Source organism: Cibotium barometz, chromosome 55, assembly GCF_041138505.1.
Source record: "Cibotium barometz isolate CiBa-2024 chromosome 55, ASM4113850v1, whole genome shotgun sequence".
In the NCBI taxonomy this organism is placed as follows: Eukaryota; Viridiplantae; Streptophyta; class Polypodiopsida; order Cyatheales; family Cibotiaceae; genus Cibotium; species Cibotium barometz.
Window position 1 is genome coordinate 23792871 of NC_141100.1, and position 5772 is coordinate 23798642.

The window sequence follows — 5772 nt, forward strand, 5'->3', positions numbered from 1 at the left end:
TGAGGAACAATGTGGTTATGAGGGAGAGGGTACCATTCATGTGAAGAGACATAAACACTAACTTGACAAGGTAGTGGGGATGAATTGCAAAATTATAAGGGTGGGATGTGATATCTAGATGTAGGATCCTACATACTTATGATTGTCCAAGGATACTATTATGGCGGAGAGGGTGTCATTCATGTGAAGTGACATAAACATTGGATTCACAAGGTAGTGGGGATGAATTGCAAAATAAAAAGGCTAGGATATGATTTCTAGATGTAGGATACTACACTCTTATGATTGTCCAAGGATGCCCTTATCTAGGATCCTACACTCTTGTGATTGTCTACGGATACCCTTGTGTAGGTTGATTCAAAGGTTAGGGGGTTAAGTCCAGATGTCACCTCACTGAAAATAATACTTCAATCAAAAGTATATGTACGAGAGAAGGGCACTTTTGTAGTGTCATTGCATAAGAAAATAAAGAATCTTTGGTGGTGGAGGTAGAAGATGTAAATGAAAAAGAGTTTCAGAGGGAGGTGGAAATGACTGAAGAATTACATTTCCTTTCAAATAATATGTTTTATGTAATGGAAGGAAATGATCGCACAATAGCATGATTATCGATGTGAAGCTCTTGAAGAGTTCAGGAATAAGCAAATCAGAGTTATGAGAACTATATAATTCATTTGAGAAAGATAATTGAAATGTCTTATTTAATAGCTTGTCTCAAAGAGCGGATTTCCCCAGTTGTAGTCACTCCCAACAAGGTGGAAAATTGTGTGTGTGTGTGGACTTTCACCTTTCAGGATGAGATTTTGGATCAAGTTACAGGTCATGAGTTGTATTCAGTGTGTGATGGATACTCTAGATACTTTCAAATCCGGATTTGTGAAGAAGATCAAAGGAAAACCTCATTTATCACCCCTTGGGGAGTGTATGCCTATAGGGTGATGCCATTTGGCTTGACTAATGCACCAGCAACATTTCAATGCTTCATGAGTCAAGTATTTGCTCCTTACTTGGGAAAGTTTATAAGGGTCTTTTTGGATGATTTTTACATTTATTCAAGCCGCATGGATCACTGGGAAAAGTTGAGGTTGGCCTTGCAAAGTATTGATGATGCAAAAGAGTGTCTTAATCCTTGAAAATGCAGCTTGGTAGAAGGAAGGTGGTTCTCTTGGGACATGTTATCTCGAAAGAAGGCATAGAGATGGATCCACCCATCTTGTAACATGGCACCCTAGCACCACCCATCTTAGGAGCAACATCAGCACATGCTGATGACAATGCATTTCTAGAGTTATTCTCTAGTGTCACCAAAGGGCACACACAACCTCTCTACTACTACTTGCTTGTGGCATCAACCCCCTCCATAGGGCTCTCCATTAGTACTTTGATGAGCATCACATGACACCATTGTAATGAACAAGTTTAATAAAAATCGGTTTTTAACATTACCACATACATGTAAGCTTGCATCCAATGCATCAGCATTCTCATGCTAAATGTATCTTTCACTTCTAACAAACCATCTTAATCATATCAATCACTTCTGACAAGAAGTTCTCCTGGAGGCTTCATATGCTTCTCAAGTCCATCCATAGTTTCAATTTTACTTTTTTGATCCTCATATATGACCCTTGTTAGGCCTTAGCAGTAGATGAATCCCTTATCTCTCTTGCAACCACCAACACAAAGAGAAGGTGGACCTTCATTCCTGGCAAAGAGGCCTTATCTTAGAATAATCTCCCTAATTCTCTTCTCTATGACTTAGAAATATGCAAGAATGCACCTATGACTTTACTACAGGCAATCGTTGCATGTGCTTTGAAACCAGATCACAAGCTACACACCCCTTGCTTTGCTTACCTGCATCACTAGTCCTTAGTTTCCTTGATGACCACTACCTTGCCAAAACAAACTATGAAGGAAATGTGTTTCTCTTGTTGGCCACAAACCATAGAGGAGCTCAAAAATCCAACTCCAACAAAAAGCTAAAGCCATTACCCATCTCTACTACTAACGATGGAAATCATATATGGGTGCCAAAGCAGAATATATTATGTGTCCTGTCTGAATAAAAGTTATACAAAAGGTTTGGTTAACTTCTTTCCAAAGAAAGAGAGGAACAAAATACAATCCTTAAAGTAAGAGAGGATAGAAATACAAAAAAAAATAAAAATCTTAATAGAATTGTGTGAGTATGCAAGTGTTTCATATGTGTTCCATCTTTGTAATGATACTTGAATCTTTAAAAGGCTCCATAATCCAAAGACACCCCCTTGCTTAGGGCAAGGGGGTGTCTTTCGGTAGACTAATGTGGTCAAGCTCTTCTATCAAGCTTGACGGGAGGGTTTCAAGTGTTGGCACACTGTGTTCTTTTGTAGTGGTGTTGCAATTTAGAGGCCAAATCAACAAGCATGAATCAATAAGCATGCTTGTAATTCCAAGCACAAGTACTAATTTTATTTGTTCTTTGAAGGCATATTTGATTTTAAGAGGAATGTGTTTTTTGAGATTGTACTTGATGGGTGTAAATCTTGCTCACATTTAAAATTTATATTTCATAATGTATTTATGTAGTTTTTTATTTTCCTCACTTTATTTCAATAGATTCCTTAATTATTTAAAGATTTGCAAAATAGTATATTGTAAGCCAAGTGTACGGAGGAAGTCCAACACGCTCTTGGAGGTGGAAGAGGTAAAGGGATGGGAATAGAAAAGTAGACATCAAAGAGAGGGGCTCAGAAAAGAGCCCTACGAACTAGTGTTTACTCTATTGAGAGATGGAGGTGAGGGAATGGAGCAAGGAGAAAATTCATATGTGGGACTATAAAACTTCAAGGTGATATCATGAGGAACAATGTGGTTGTGAGGGAGAGGGTACCATTCATGTGAAGAGACATAGACACTAACTTGACAAGGTAGTGGGGATGAATTGCAAAATTATAAGGGTGGGATGTGATATCTAGATGTAGGATCTTACATACCTATGATTGTCCAAGGATATTATTATGGCGGAGAGGGTGTCATTCATGTGAAGTGACAAACATTGGATTCACAAGGTAGTGGGGATGAATTGCAAAATAAAAAGGCTAGGATATGATTTCTAGATGTAGGATCCTACACTCTTACGATTGTCCAAGGATGCCCTTATCTAGGATCCTACACTCTTGTGATTGTCTACAGATACCCTTGTGTAGGTTGATTCAAAGGTTAGGGGGTTAAGTCCAGATGTCACCTCACTGAAAATAATACTTCAATCAAAAGAATATGTACGAGAGAAGGGCACTTTTGTAGTGTCATTGCATAAGAAAATGAAAAATATTTGGTGGTGGTTTGGCAGAAGATGTAAATGAAAAAGAGTTTCAGAGGGAGGTGTAAATGACTAAAGAATTACATTTCCTTTCAAATAATATGTTTTATGTAATTGAAGGAAATGATCGCACAATAGCATGATTATCGATGTGAAGCTCTTGAAGAGTTCAGGGATAAGCAAATCAGAGTTATGAGAACTATATAATTCATTTGAGAAAGATAATTGAAATGTCTTATTTAATAGCTTGTCTAGAAAGAAGAATGTGTGATTGTGATTGATTTTTTCCTTTGAGTTAATGACACTTTTACGTGAAGACTTTAATTATTGGTTCCTTAAAAAAAAAGGAATATGTTGAATAAGCATGCTTTTGTTTTTCCATCTAGTAGAGATGAGCTTATCAACACTCATAACATCTATAGGGTAGTTGCATCATAATACTGAAAGAGTTGTCACTTGTAGATGTGGCTATCATTAATAATATTAGAAAGAAAAGGTGTGCATCCATGGTATCCTCTTAGTAGATGCACAACCATTGCATCCTCTTAGTAGAGGCACAACCATTATATCCTCTTATTAGGGGCTACATGGCTAAGTTTGTATATCAAGTATGTTTTGTTTTTGGTAGTTTTTAAAGTTGACAAATTCTCAAGTTCTTGTGTATCCACCATTAAATACAGAATGGGCTCCTTACTCTTCTTGGGGTAGGTTTTTATGGTGTTGTACCTTTTTCGGTTAAAGGTTCTTGTATACCAAAAATGGGAACCTGACCCTTCCTAGGGAGCATATCCATATTCTCTAAGGCTGCGAACTTCTTATGGACTCTTATATGGTTACTATTACTAGTTTGTCGTTTTTTCGTATATGTGATGGAGATCCTTATAAATATTTGTCAATCACCTTGGAAAATGAATCCCCTTTCTTCGGTATTGAGATGACAAGGTTACTTTGATATAACCCTTGAGCCTGTAGCGTTGGCTTTGGCACACACATATGATTTCCATCAATAGAGTTGGGAAAAATGGCTTCATCTTTTTGTTGGAGTTGCACCCTTCAGCTTCTCTATGGGTTGTGGGAAACTAGAGTAACATGTTCCCTTCGTAGCATTCCTATTCTTTGTTCAATTCACTAGTGAAGCTACTAATAATGACTTTGTAACAAGTTGGGAAAAACTATCAAACCCCACAATGGCAATTTTGTCTTTGTTTTGTCAAGATCATGTTTAACTCTTGGTTTGTTAAGTTATTTCACGCTTAATTTTGTCCCAATTTGTCAACTTTTGCTGAACTGTGTTTAATTTTACATCAATTTGTTCATTTTGTTGTGTTTTTCTATTTAATTTTGTGATACAAAAGAAAAAACTCCATTCAATTTGTGCTTTCGAGCACTAAGGAGCTTCAATTTTGCAAATTTATAGTGCACATCATTCTCTTGATGATTCTTCATTTTGCTTATTAATCAAGGTTGTTTGCGTGTAATTGTGAGATCAATTGGTGTATTGGGAACCTAATGGGTGTGGGAACGATTCCCTTTTTCTCTTTCGTCTTTTTTTGTTATTTTTTAATTAGTTTTATTTTTTTCTTTTTTTAAATAACTAAATTAATTAATTAATAAAAATAAAATATTCAAATGGTTAGAAGATGTAAAAATAAAAAATGAAAACCAAGAAATAAAAACAGAAATGAAGATCCAAAACAAAAAATAAAAAATGAAAAGGCATGAATTAAAAATGAAAAAAAGAGGAATCAAAGGCAAACATTTTTCTTTTTTGTGATAAATTTCTCTTTTTAATATATATTTAAATTAATAAATATACATATGAATGAATTTTTATCCTTTTTAATATATATACACTTTTTTAATATATACACATTTAGAGTGTAAATGCTTTAGCATGGACAAGGTTTGGCTACATAGATAGGACACTTTGCACTAATGCCTACTTGGTGGTTCTACATATGGTGTGTCGGCTGCACGACATGGGGTCAAGGCCTTGTCACCCTCCTGGTGCAATTTTGTCAAGCAGGATCGAGGGACAATGTCCCTGCATGGTGCAAAGACAATGCTCCAAAATTTTATTTTTTTATGGCCTTTGTTGTAATGTATTTGTTATGGAATTTTACCTTCCATTGATTCAAAAAAATGTTTTACATGAGCATATAAAACTTGGCCAATGTAAGGGCTAAAATTTGAAACCTTCAAAAACTCTTCAAGAGAAGATTATTTAAAAATTGGGTTACTAGTGAAGACCAATTATCTAAAAATAAAATCAATTCAATTACACAACAGCCTTAGAAGAAGCACGTGCATGGGATAATTATCCAGTCAGAGCAAGGTGGGTACCTACGAAGCCTGGTAGCACAACAGCAAGGAGGGTAGTAAAGCAGTGAGGTAGGGCCCTGCGCAACATTCGAGAGTCACTCGCGAACAAGTGCAACAATAGGGTAGGCCTGATTGTGCAACATGGC